Here is a 15,067-nt window from a genome sequence, read left to right as displayed (position 1 = left end):
GAGGAAGGGTCAGAGAGAGAGAGAGAGAAACATCAGTTGTTTGCCCCCCACATGAACACTGACTGGGAATCGAACACTCAGCCTTTGGTGTTACACCAAACATGCTCCAGGACGATGCTCCAACCAACACCAGCCAGGGCCCTCATAGGGTTTTTGTGATAACTAAGTGAATCACAAATATGAAAGCACCAAACTAGGTTCCAAATGTTTGCTGAGGGCTTAATGGAGCTAGTTGCTTTTACCTGTGCAGTACTGTCCCATTGTTATGACAGTTGTTCCATGACAGTACTTTCTTTGTGATTAGACCTTGGACAGCAGAATTAGATTAGTTATAATTCATGGTTCACATATGGTTCAATTTTAGCTATTTAGCTGGTCGTTTAATGAGTTCATTTTTAATAACACAATAAGCACATACAAACCCTTTGCCTAAAACAAGTTAGGATAATAACTATGTCTTACCAGATGACCACTCCCCATCAACAAGTACATCCCCTGCCTCCCGTACCCAGGTGTCTTCATCCTGTGTCCTATGTCCACCATTCTGTTTTCTTTTCATATAATTCTATTGAATTTATAAGTCATCCTAATTAGAATTACTTTCACTTTTAAAAGATGTTTTTAGTATCATAAAAGAGTATAATGCTATTTATATTTTTGAGGATTTACCATTTGTGTTGAATAGTGTATGGCTAAGGTAAATACATACTGTTGAATACTGGGTAATTCATTGGTTTTATTGCTGTATAGTAGTCAACTCTCCTGTTAATTCATGTTTGAATTAGTTCCAAGTTTTTGCTTTATGCTTTTAATGCTATGAACACTCTTCATATGTCTCCAGCTGTATGTATGCAGGAATAACACTTGGGTATATCCTAGGAGTAGAATGGTTGGGTCACCTTCAGCTTAGGAGTTGATGCAGAAATGTTTTCCAAAGTAGTTATACCAATTTATCTTCCTACCAGCAGCACACATGGGATCTTTTTGCACTGTGGCTACATAACTGTTCTGTAGTCCAGACTATTGTACAAGCCATCTGAGGATAATTTGAGGCAACACACAGAGTTCAACAGTATGGGCTGTATATTTGACTTCTACTTTCTTTCTTATTAGTCATATGAACTGAAACAAATTCACTCATTCAACAATTATTCACGAAGCATCTACTCTGAGCTGAGGACACAGAAATTAACAGGATAGAGTCCCAGTTCCCAAGAACCCTACATTCTAATAGGAAGAGACAGGCAGTAGATAAGTAAATATAAAGTCCATACAATGATAAATGCTACTAAGAAAAACAGGATGATGTGCTAAAGAGTGACAGAGTGGATAACTCCTTTAGCAAAAGTGGGTAACGAAGGTCACCTGTGTGGATGAGACATCAGAGGTAAGAGCTGAATGACAAGAAGGAGGCAGCCAAATGAACATGTAGAGGAGAAACAGTTTTAGGAAGAGGACACAGTGAATGCAAAGGCTGGAGGGCGGGAACAGTCAGACAAATGAGAAGAAGGCCAGAGAAGCTGAAGCACAGTGAGTGAGGGCACCACTAAGACAGGCAGTGGGCATGTTAGAGCCAGCTCAATTAGCTGGTGAGGGTATACCGTTAAATTTTCAGGAATGCCTGGAGTCAGTTGTTATACCATTAGTAGGTGGAGATCAGCTGTGATGGGAGTATTTACACCATGAAAACTGGCAAATGCTTCCTTAGGGTCTCCCCCTGGCCCTGAGAGATATGTGTGTGGAGGAGCAGGGTGAGGGGAGGGACACATGCTACTAAACAGGTAAAATTTTAAAGTACAACATGCCCATCACTAGATGAGAGGATAACACAGCTGTGGTACATTTACACAATGGAATACTATGTGGCCGTAAAAAAGAAAGGAATCTTACCCTTTGTGACAGCATAGATGGACCTAGAGAGTATTATGCTAAGTGACATAAATTACTCAGAGAAAGACAAATACCATATGATCTCACCTACAAGTGAAATTGAAAAACAAACAAAATAGAAACAGACTCATAGAGCACAGGCTGACAGTTCACAGAGGGGAGGGCAGCTGGGGGCTCAGTAAAAAAGGTGAAGGGATTGAGAAGTACAGATTTGTTCATTCAGACTAGTCACAAAGATGTCAATTACAGCATAGGGAATATGGTCACTAATATTGTAATAACTACATTTGGGTCAGGTAGACACTTAAGACACTGAGGGGACCACTGTGTAGTAAAGTACATGATTGTCTAGTTACTATGCCGTACATCTGAAACTAATACAGAATAATATTGAATGTAAGCTGTAATGTAAAAACACAGTTAAACAATAAAAAGAAGTATATATATATGTACGTATTTATATTGCTCAGCCATAAAAAGATTAAATATTGCATTTATGACAACATGGATGATCTTGAGGGTATTATGCTAAGTAAAATAAGTCAGAAAAGTACAAAGAGCTATCATGTGATTTCACTCATGTATGGAATATAAAAAAGTAATGAACCAACTAAACAAAACACAAACAAACTCCTGGACACAAGCAACAGAACAGTGGTTGCCAGAGAGGAAGAGGGATGGGGAAAGGCAAAATGGATAAAAAGTGTCAAATATATGGTGATGAATAGAAACTAGACTTTTGGTGGTAAGCATGCAATAATATATACAAATATCAACTTATAATATTGTACACCTGAAATTTATAGAGTATTATTAACCAGTTACCTCAATGAAATATTTTATTTTAAAGTTTTAAATTAAAAAGAAGAGACATTTACTGAATCTCTCAAAACTTAATCTTAAGTGTTGCTTTGAGAATTATTTAAGTTTCTTCACATAAAACACAGAGCACACAATGAGTGCTTGATGACTAAGGAGTACTTGCCTGCACCTGCCACTTTCCATCCTTCTTCCCCAGCTTCCCTACCCTCCAGCAGTCTGTTCATGATGGCCCTGGAGCAAAAAGAACAAACGTACGTGAAGTGGTCACTACAGGTTAGGTCTTTCACATACCATTATTTCATACCATTAGCAATGCTGTCAGGCAGTTATCTGTATGGACAATTTACTGATAAATCTGTTGAAGTTCAAAGAGATTATGTAATTTGTCCAAGGTCACACAGCTACTAAGTGCTGAAACTAGTATTGAAAACAAAGACATCTGAATCTACCATTGGGGCACATTACAATGAACTTTAATTGATTAATACCAATTAAACTATTTTAATAGGCAACTCACTTCAGTGGATACTCTATTTGGATATGCTATTAAATGAACCATGTGGCTGCTTGAACTCACAGGTCAAGTGTTCAAAGATACATGAATAAAAAGAGGTTGCAGCATATCTGGTGTTGCAGTAATTTTTACTAAACTCATCAGATGATCAGGAGACTCACAAGTAAAAGACAAAATTCTTTCTTCCTCCCTCCTTCCCTTCTATATAATGGAATACCCAGTACATTTGGACATTGGGCTCAAAGACAGGGGTGGCTTCAAGGAGTGCAAAGTCTAGAGAGAATGACAATAATGATCAGACTATGACACCACAGGATGATTGAGAGACAAAAATTTGCCTAAGTTGCTACAGAGGCAAAATGGGGAAAGTATGGTTTGGAAAGTTTCCCCAGAGAAGGTGATGTTTGAGCTGGACTTTGGAACATGAATAGAAGTTAATTCAATGAGGAATGAGGTAGTAGGGATGGGATGAAGCTGGGAAGAAAGAAAGGATGTTCCAGGTAGAGAAAATACCAGGTACAAAGGCCAGATAGGAGAGAGATTAGGTCATCTCTAAAGACCTGCATAGTAGAAACACAGGTTTGGGGAGAACAGGTTAGGTCCCGATACTGAAGCAGGGTTGGATAATTTAGGTTATTGCAAGACCAGACTTATTTATAGGTAACATTCTCCGAGCTAATGTGTCCCCAGCTTTGACACTGTGTTGAGAAATTCATCATTACCTAATGACTGGGTTAGCAATCCCAAGCCACTTGGAATCCAGGGTGCTATGAACTGAATGTTTGTGTTCCTCCAACTTTACATGTTTGAAATCCTAACCCCCAATGTGTTGGTATTAGAAGGTAAGGCTTCTGGAATAACTAGGTCATGAGAGTAGAGCCCTCATGATGTGAGTTGTACTCATAGAAGACAACCCAGAGACCTCATGTAAGATTTATTCCAGGGATGCAAGATTGGTACAATATGTGCAAATCAATAAATGTGGATTTGCACATATTGTACAAATGTTGGCAGTGGATTGCCACATAAATTAAATGAAGGATAAAAGCAACATCATCATATTAATAAATGCAGAGAAAGCATTGGATAAAATCCAGTACCCATCTATGACTTAAAAAACTACCAGCAAAGTGGAAATAGAGGGAACCTACTTCAACATAACAAAGGCCATATGTGACAATCCACTGCCAACATCATACTCAATGGGCAAGAACTAAAAGCATTTTCCTTATGATTTGGGAGCAAGACAGGGATATCCACTTTCACCTCTCTTATTCAACATAGTACTGGAAGTCCTAGACACAGCAATCAGACAAGAAAGAAGAAATAAAAGCCATCCAAATTGGAATGAAAGAAGTAAAACTATCATTATTTCAGATGACATGACACTGTATATAGAGGATTCTAAAGATTCCACCAAAAAAACTACTAGAAATGATGGGTTCAATAAAGTAGCAGGATACAAAATAAATATCCGGAAATCTGTTGCATTTTTATACACCAATAATGAACTATTAGAAAGGAAAACTAAGAAAACAATCTCATTCACATGCTTCACAAAACAAATACCTCGGAACAAATTTAACCAAAGAGGTAAAAGACCTGTACTTGGAAAATTATGACACTGAAGAAAAATTGAAGAAGATACACAAGTAAGTGGAAGCATATACTATGTTCATGGATAGGAAGTATTAACTCCCTCAAAATATCCATACTACCCAAAACAATCAATAAATTCAATGCAATTCTTGTCAAGATACCAATGGCATACTTCACAGTACTAGAACAAGTGTTCCAAAAATTTATATGGAACCAGAAAAGACACAGCGACCTTGAGAAAAAAGAACAAAGTTGGAGGAATCACATTACCTGATAGCAAACTACTGCAAGGCCATAGTAATCAAAACAGCTTGATACTGGCATAAAAACAGACACATAAATCAATGGAACAGAATGAAGAACCCAGAAGTAACCCCATGCTGTTATAGTCAATTAATATTTGACGAAGGTGGCAAAAACATGCAATGGGGTAAAGATAGTCTATTCTATAGGGGAATATTGGACAAATATGTGCAAAAAAAAAAAAAAAAGAAACCAGACCACATTCTTATACCATACACAAGAATAATCTCAAAGTGGATTAAAGACTTAAATATTAGACACACAATGATAAAAAGCTTAGAAGAAAACATAGGCAGTAAAATCTCAGACATTCTTCATAGTAATTTTTTGTGATATATATCCTTAAACAAGGAAACAAAAGAAAAAAATTAAAAAATAGGACTCCATCAAACTAAGAAGTTTTTGCAAAGCAAAGGATACCATCAACAAAATGAAAAGACAACTCTCTGAATGGAAGAACATATTTCCAATCATACATCCGATAAAAGGTTCATATTCAAAATTTATGAAGAAGTTATAAAACTGAACACCAAAAAAACAAATAATCCATTTAACAAATGGGCAAAGGACTGGAATAGACACTTCTCCAAATAAGGACAGATCGCCAATAGACATTTGGAAAGATGCTTAATGTCACTAATCATCAGAGAAATGCAAATTAAAACCACAATGAGATATAATGTCACACCTATCAGAATGACTATCATTAACAAATCAACAAACAATGAGTGCTGGTGAGGACATGGAAAAAAGGGAGCCCTTATGCACTGTTGGGAATGCAGATTGGTGCAGCTACTGTGGAAAGCAGTATGGAGTTACCTCAAAAAATTAAAAATGGAACTGCCTTATGATCCAGTGGTTCTCCTTTTGGCAATTTATCTGAAGAACCCCAAAACACTGATTTGAAAGAATACATGCACCCCTATGCTCATTGCAGCATTATTTATAATAGTCAAGATAGGGAAACAGCCCAAGTGCCCATCAGTAGATGAGTGGATAAAAAAGCTGTGATACATTTACACAATGGAATACTACTTGGCCACAAAAAGGAGGAAATGTTACCCTTTTGGACAGCATGGATAAACCTTGGAGAGCATTATGCTAAGTGAAATAAGCCAGTTAGAGAAAGACAAGTAATATATGATTTCTCTCAAATATGAAATCTAATGAACAGAATGAACTAACAAGAAAAATTGAGTCAGACTCATAGATGGGGTGCAGGTTGACAGCTCTCTCGGGTGGGGGTGGTGGAGGAATAAAACAAAATAGAAAAAAAAAAGAGAAAAATCTCATGAACACAGATGTGTGGTGATTGCCAGGGAGTGGGGGAGGGGTGAGAAAGGTGGAGGAGTGTATGGGGGCATAAATGGTGATGGACGGAGTCTTGACTTGGGGTGGTGAACACACAGTACATTACACAGATCATGTGTTGTAGAATTGTGCACCCCAATAAGCTAAATAAAAAGGGAGAAAAGAGACCCTAAAGAGCTCCCTTATCCCTTCTACTAAGGGAAAATCAGAGGTACAGCTCAAAATAATTCTCAGTCTTCAAGGCTTGACTAAAGTCCTGATATTTCTGAAAAGCCTTTCAAGGGCCCTCAGGTAATAAGAAGGGTCAGAGCACTTTCAAAATCCTAAAACTCATGAATAATTTACAATTATTTTTCCTTTACTTTTTATTCTCTCTCAAGTGTAAACATTTTTTTAAAATTATAGTACCAACACAGTGAGGTATTTTTATCAAAGAAGTACTATAAAAAATAAAGAAGGAAAAACAATTATTTTAAATAGAAACAATCAATGATAACTTTTTAGTGCATTTTCTTCCATTTATTTTTTAAGTAAAATTGATGATCAGGGCTCTGGCCTACTCAAATTAATTCTAAACTACCTTAGAGTGGAGATTATGCACCAGCACTACATCCTTTTTACCTCCTATAGGGACCCCTTAAATATCTGTCACTGATGGAGACAACACTCAATGAATTATGAGCTCCAAGCAGGTTGGGACCATGTTATATGCATGCAGAGTGTGTTAATGTAGATTTGCTTGGAAATATGGGCCCTGAGTGAGTAGTGCTGTGAAAAAGCCAGAGGAGAAAAATGACACAGTCAGCCTTGTCATCTTCAAACATCCAGGATGAGTCTTCACACATGTGGCTCTCCAGAGGGAACACCACCCATCTTGGCCAATGTCTTGTGGGGATGTGGGGTTCATCTCAGGGGCAGGTGGGCAGACCACCATCTGAAAAATGAAAGCAAAATTAATAAAGTAAGGAAAAGGTCACTGTCTTTCCCTTTCCTCTCCCTCCTTTTTACAAAAGTCCACTGGGTAAAATAGATGCTTGCTCTCTGGATAAATCTGATTATTAGTTTCTGTGGCTGCTGTAACAAATTACCACAAACTGGGTTGCTCAAAATGAGGCACATTTATTCTTTTCAAGTTGTGGAGCCCAGAAGCCCTGAACCAGTGTCACTGGGTTGAAAATAAGGCGATAGCAGAACTGTGCTGCCTCTGGAAGTTCTAGGGGAGAACCTGTTCCTTGCCTCTTTCAGCTCTTGGTGGCTGCTGGCATTCTTGGGCTGCGGTCCACCCCACTCTGATGTTTCAGACAGCATCTTCATATCTGTCTCTGCTCTTAGTATCACCTTCTTCTCTGTGTCTGTCTGAAATTTCTTTTTTTTGCTTCTCCCTTATAAGGACTCTTGTGATCGAATTAAGGGCCCACCCAGAAAATCCAGGATAATCTCTTCATCTCAAAATCCTTAATTTTATCACATCTGCAAAAAATCCTATTTTTCTTTTTTTTAATAATTTTTATTTTTAAATTGCAGTTGACATGTATTATTACATTAGTTTCAGGTGTACATTCCAGTGATTAGAGATTACATAACTTATTGACTTATCCCAATAAATCTCACAACCATCTGCCACCATAAAGTTATTAGAATATTATTGACTATATTCCCTGTGCTGTTCTTTACCTCCCCCTCATCATTCTGTAACTACCGATTTGTACTTATTAATTTCTTCATCTTTTTCACTCATCCTCCTAATCCCCTTTCCTATTGGCAACTGACAAAATGTTCTCTGTATCTGAGTCTGTTTCTGTTCTTCCTGTTCATTTATTTTGTTTTATAGATTCAATCATTAATATGTATTTATTGCCATTTTATTTTTCAAATTTTTGATTTCTTCTTCTACTTCCTCTTTTCCTAAAAAAGAACCTCTAATATTTCATATAATACTGATTTGGTGGTGATGAACTCCTTTAGCTTTTTCTTGTCTTCAAAGCTCTTTATCCATTCTTCGATTCTAAATGATGGCTTTGTTGGGTAGAGTAATGTTGATTGTAAGTTCTTGCTTTTTATCACTTTGAATATTTCTTTTTGCCTGCCAAGTTTCTGTTAACAAATCAACTGACAGTGTTCTGGGAGCTTCCTTTTTTTTAAGATCCTCACCTGAGGACATTTTTTTTTTTCCATTGCAGAGAGAGAGAGAGAGAGAGAGAGAGAGAGAGAGAGGATAATGATAGACACATCAATTTGACATATCAGTTTGCTGCCTTCTCGCCTGCACCCTTGACTGCAAGTCAAACCTCCAACCTGGGCATGTGCCCTGACTGGAAATCAAACCTGTGACCCTTCCGTCTGTGGAATGATGCTCCAGAAAACTGAACTACACTGACCAGGGCTCTCTGGCTGCCTTTAAAATTCTCTCTTTGAGGACTCCCTTGTGGTCTAGTGGCTAGGATTAAGATTCTCTCTTTGTCTTTAACCTTTTGCATTTTAATTATGATGTGTCTTAGTGAGGAACTCTGTGGATTCATCTTGTTTGGGAATCAGTGCTTCCTGAACTTGTATGTCTATTTCCTTCACCAGGTTAGGAAAGTTTTCTGTCATTATTTTTTTCAAATAGGTTTTGATTTCTTGCTCTCTCTTTTCTCCTTCCAGTACTCCTTTGATGTGAATGTTGGTATTCTTGAATTTGTCTCAGAGGATCTTCACATTATCCTCATATTTTTGAAATCCTTTTGTTTTTCTAATTGGGTGTTTTCTGCTTCCTTAAATTCCAAATCACTGATTTTATCCTCAGTTTCATCTACTCTACTGTTGATTCCCTGTAAATTATTCTTCATTTCAGTTAGTGTATTCTTCATTTGTTTTTTAAAAAAACATTTTTACAAGGTTTTATTTATTTATTTTTAGAGAAGAAGGGAGGGAGAAAGAGAGGGAAATATCAATATATGGTTGCCTCTTGCATGCCCCCTATCAGGGACCTGGCCCACAACCCAGGCATGTGTCCTGACTGGAAATTGAACTGGTGACCCTTTGGTTCACAGGGTGGCACTCAATCCACTGAGCCATACCAGCCAGAGCTGTATCCTTCATTTCTGACTGTTTCTTTTTTATGCTGTTGCTTTTCTCACTAAGTTCATTGAACATTTTTATAACCACTATTTTGAACTCTTCATCTAGTGGATTGTTTGTCTCCATGTTGTTTAATTCTTTTTTCTAGAGTTCTGTATTGTCCTTTCATTTGGGACATTTTTTTTTTTTGTCTCCCCTTTGTGGCAGTCCTGTGTGTTTGTTTCTGTGTATTAGGTAGAGCTACTATATCTTCCAGGCCTAATGTAGTATGTGTTCTGTAGGGTCCAGTGGCACAGCCTCCTTGATCACTTAAGCTGGGCACTTGAGGTATGCCCCCCATGTGGGTTGTGTACACCCTCCTCTTATAATTGAGCCTTGATTGCTGTTGGCATGTTAATTGGAGGGATTTGCCCATAGGCTGATCAGCTGCAAGGGCTGACTGCCAACATCTGATCACTGTGGAGGATCATCTTTGCAGAAGCTCATGCCACTAAGCAGGGTTTACTTCAGCAGGGCTCTGGTGCCTGCTGAATCCACCCCCAGAGTGTGTTGCTTGTGAAAGTGGCTAGGAGGAGATGCTTCAACATGGTCTGAAGCTGTAAACTGGATGTATTTTCCCTGGTGCCTTCCAGGAAGTGCAGACCAAGACCAGACACACCACTTGTGCTCTCTCTGGGGCCACCTGGAACAAGCTACAAAGCAATCTGCAGCTGGCTACTACTTGTGCTAGGCTTTGGGGTGCCCATGAAAGGCCAAGCTGCAAACCAAGGCTGAATGTTGCTAGTGCCAGACTTGGGGTCACTCATTGAGAGGTACAGAGCACACTGAGGCCAGATGTTGTTTTTTTGAGAGATTTTAGGAAAATCTACAGCATGCGCTGAAATGGATCATTTTTATTAAAAAGCCACTAGAAACATCTTATGTGGGCTTGCAAGTTGGGTGAGGCAAGATCTCAGGGAATCACTAGGGTGAAGTGAAAAGTATGAGCCAGGTTGGTGGAGACTCAGATGTGGTGCCTGCCTGCTGGCTCTGTGGGGGAGGGCTCACTGAAGGAACCATGGCCTCTACCAGCACTTCTGTCTGTGAGGAAGCTGCCCCTACCCCAGCTCTCATATTGATGCTGGACAATTCACTTCAATCCTGTATGTCCCTGGTGCCTTTAAACTGCTTCCCCAGTCCTGGTGGTCAGAGGGAGTGAGTCCAGAGTAAATCTGTGTGTGGGCCTTTTAAGAGCAACTGCCTGTGACTCCAGCAGCCCTCCATCTCATTCAGCCACAACCCACACTGATTTTATAGCTAAAAGATATGGGGACTTCTCTTCTTGGTACTAAAACCTGGTCTGGGGAGCCTGGTGTGGAGCTGGTACCCCTTGCTCCTCAGGAATGACCTCTCTTGCTGAGATATCCCTCCTGATTTTTATTTGCTGCATGTGGGTATGGGACCAGCATGTTCTGTTTCTCCACCACTGCTACTAATTTCAATGTAGCTTCTTAATTCCCTAGTTGTACACTCGGCCAGATTTCAGGCAGTTCTGAATGATGGTTGCTCTGAAGTTTAGTTGTAATTTTGATGTGGTTGTGGGATGAGGTAAGCACTACATTTACTACACTGTCATATTGACCAGAAGTGAATCCCATTTTTCTTATAAGGGAACATGTACATTCTCCAGAGACTAAGACCTGATGTATTTGGAGGCCATCATTCACCCTACTATACTAATATTCCTTAGAACAGTTAATCTTGAAGTTGGGTGTACTTCAAGGTTCAAAAGAAGATTTCTCAGCTTCATGATTTATGCTAAAGGGAAGAGAAAGGCCATGGTGATGGGGAGGAAATGAGCAAGTAAATTGTTCTTTCCCAGTCCTTTAGGAAAAGGCCACTCTCTTCAATTTATACTGTTCCTTCCCCTGACATCTTCTAAGGAGCTTTTCTGGACCTCACCTGCCTTCCTTGCCAGCACTACATGGATTAAATCTGTAACTGCCTTGTCCCCTGCACCCCCTTAGCACTAAGCATAGTGAAAGGCATATCATATATTGAATACTTCATGCTTAACCTCCCAAGGACAATGTGAGCTCCACAAGGCTCCATGTGCCTTATCCATAGTTGTGTCTTCAGTAGGTGCTTAATAAATGTCTGTTGAACTGACTTGAATTGTATTCCAACTGAGATGAGAGGCACCCTGACAGCACATGTGCAATTACATTTCCTAACTTCCTTGATTTTGAAACAGGCTACAAGACTCTCCCACCCCACTGGCTGAACTGGCTCAGAGCACACCCTCAGTTTCCTTGGTGACTGCACAGACTTCATCTTTAATTCATGTCTCTGATGCATAACTGCAGTGAGTAGTCCACAATAAAAGGTCTGTGCAAGCGGTGCACAGCAGAAGTGCAGCGTCTGTGACTAGAGGCTTGTGGAGGTCAAAAAGGGAAAATAGCCCTCCCTAAATGGCTGGCTTAAACCAGGAGGAAAGGTAATATTCAGGCAAATCTCCAATGAGCAGTGGGAGGAGTGGTTTGGGAAACACGTGTCTCTAAATGACAAATGACTGTTCTTTTAGGCCCCAACTTTTATATTAGTCATTGCCCTCTCACCAGGCTATTACACAGTGTGAGCATGGACAGAGCCTACAGACCTCTCCTCCAAGTTTTCTCATGGCCCGTTTCCTTTGCTCACTAGTTAGAAGCTCCTGTAAAGGGAAGCACAGAGAGTAGTTAGAGGCTTTCATTAAAGAACTGGGCACTGAGATTGTTCTAGAACTTCAATTTTCTATGCCACTGCTACTCACCTAAAATGCTATGTTCTTGTTCAATTTAGTAATAGTGCTTGCACAGCTCTTTACAATTTTCTAGCAGTTTCAGGAATAATACCTTGTTTACTTATTATCCCTCCAAGAAACCAAACAATGTGAAGCGATTACATACAGTACATTTTTCTAAGGAACACACCAAAAACTGAGGCTCAGAAAGATTATGTGATGTACCCATGATAATACAGTGATGCAGGAGAGGATAAACCAATGTTTAAATGTAGGCTTTGCAGAAATAAAAGCTGTTCTAGTAATATTTTTCTCTCTTTCTTGGCCAGGGTCCCCGCATGTCTTATGGCTTGTATGAACCCTGAGGAAAAAAGACACCTGATTAAGGAAGGCTCTTGGTAACTACCTAGACTCGCTTTAGAAAAACAACAAGACACAAATGAACAGAGCCTAGCAGCCATTTCTGCACAGGGTCCTCTCACACAAACTGAACTTCACGGAGAACCTGATCCCAAATTTCCTTTGTCTGCACTGAACTGCCTCTGTGCTTAATTGTCTGTCTGCACTGTGTTTATGTTATCTAAGCTTGCCCTTACAAAAGAGTTCCTGGAATCTTACTTTAACCAATCAGAGCTGCACTATGCCAGCCAATCAGAGTGGTTCTATTCTGACTAAGGACATTCTGACTAATTGGGACAGTGCCTTTTTGGACCAATCAAAGTGTGAAAGTTTGGAGTCGTCATTTGCATAAGGATGGACGAATCAGGAACCAGGACAGGGACTCCTAGCCATATAAACCAGCTCCTATCTGGCTTAAAGAGCACACTTCCACTTTCCATCAAAGACTGGACACTGAACCTCCATGGCTGAGCTGAAACTTGAAGATGTCTCACAGCTCAAAGCAGAGCACAGCTGCCTCATGGCCATGTCATCTTCATAGCTGTGCTGAATCACAATCAAGCTGTTTGCACTGAATAAAGTTTTCTTCTTCACTGCACCCCAAATTGGGGATTCCTGTTGGCATTGAATTAGGGCTAAAGACCATCAGTTCACACTTGGAACTTTTATGAAAGTAGGGTATGTTCATTAAAGCAGTGTAGACAGAAGATTTGGGTAAGCCATATGAATGCTTGGATCACCCCTCAGCTTACAAAAGCCATCTGTATTGTGAATGTTCAGGGCTGGACAGGTTCACTCTGGATTCAGGCAGAGCAGAGTAAAGCAAATGCATGGAGCCATCAAGATGTCTGACCTGCTTTTATTCATGGGTGGGCGAGCCACGCATGCCACAAGCCACGTGCTCCTGTGCGTGTCACTTCTTGTCTCACTGCATGTTCCCCTGCAGGTTGCCTGTCCCCCAGCAGGAAGTCCCTAACCCCCCTTATGTACTAAATACAGACAAAGCTGGCAGGGTGCCAGGATACACTGTGTAACACAGAGAGATTTTGTGCATGGGAGCTCACTCAAGGCTATGAGAACACACCTTCTCTTAGTTCCCCAAACATCTGGGTGAGGAAGCCAGACTGACTCCATTTACCCTACACCATTCAAAATAGAGATTTTCTGGGGAAGAAGGTTTAACAGTCCTCGGGAATCATTCTGTATCCCTGTTTACCCCATAAAGTCTTGGGAACCCCAGGACCAGATAGTGGAGCCTCAGAAATGCATCAATTTAAAACTGCATTTTTAAAATTGCAGTTCAGAACATACTTAGCACATAGATTTTGATTTCTAATTAGTATTTTCTCTTTTATTTTTACTTTTAAAAGATTCTATATCTATTTTTTACTTTTAAAAGATTCTATATTTATTTTTAGAGAGAGGGGAAGGGAGAGAGAAAGAGTGGGAGAGAAACATCAATATGTGGTTGCCTCTTGCACACTGCCAACTGGGGACCTGGCCCATAACCCAGGCATGTGCCCTGATTGGGAATTGAATGCAACCTTTCAATGGCCTTGCAGGCCAACACTGAATCCACTGATCCACAGCACCCAGGGCTCTAACTACTATCTTCTCTTAAAATGATCAGGACTCCATGGCGGAGTGCTGTTCCCAAGTCAGAGGGAAGCAAAGAACAAGTATGGCCTGGAACATCTTGTGCTAACAAGTAGGGAATTGCCACAGGATTCCTGGGATTATATGAAAAGGATACAAGAACAAGCTTGAAAGAGCTCCCATGGCCAAATCTAACTAGAACATATCCCTCTCCCACTTCCAAATGCTGTAAGTATCACCTCACAGATTACTTATTAATCACAGAGAGAAAAACTGTTTATTATAATGGAGATGTCTGATGGTTTCCATCTTAACCAAGAACCCAACGTTGGCATTGCCAATTGCAGGGTGGCATTACTTATGATTCCTGAGATAAGATGCAGTGGAAGGTACACATTACAGCGTATGTGGTGTTATCAGAAATGTCACCTGGACCTAATCCTAAGGAAATACTCCTTCATGTACAATGTGGGAAGTTTTATGGTACATGTAGCCTCAGTTTGTTAAAGGACCCAGTACCATGAACATCAGAATAAGAGGGTGGAGTGTTCATAATACACAGCAGACCTCGATTTGATCCTGGATTTAAAAATACCCACTATAAAGAACATTTTGGGGACAATTTGGAGAATTTGACTATGGACTTGTGGGGAAATGGAAATTCTATTTTCTCTCCTCTGGTTCCTTTTGCTGGCCAAATAATCAAGTTAACAAGAGAGAGATTGACAAGAGAAAATCAAATGTAATTTCACGTGGATTTCACATGGAAATCCCACATGAGAATCAGAGAAATCATGTACATGAGATGTTCA

The sequence above is a fragment of the Phyllostomus hastatus genome, unplaced genomic scaffold (assembly GCF_019186645.2).
Source record: "Phyllostomus hastatus isolate PE091 unplaced genomic scaffold, TTU_PhHast_1.1 phas_scaffold_193, whole genome shotgun sequence".
NCBI classification, from domain to species: domain Eukaryota; kingdom Metazoa; phylum Chordata; class Mammalia; order Chiroptera; family Phyllostomidae; genus Phyllostomus; species Phyllostomus hastatus.
Note: the sequence above shows the minus strand (reverse complement) of the source record.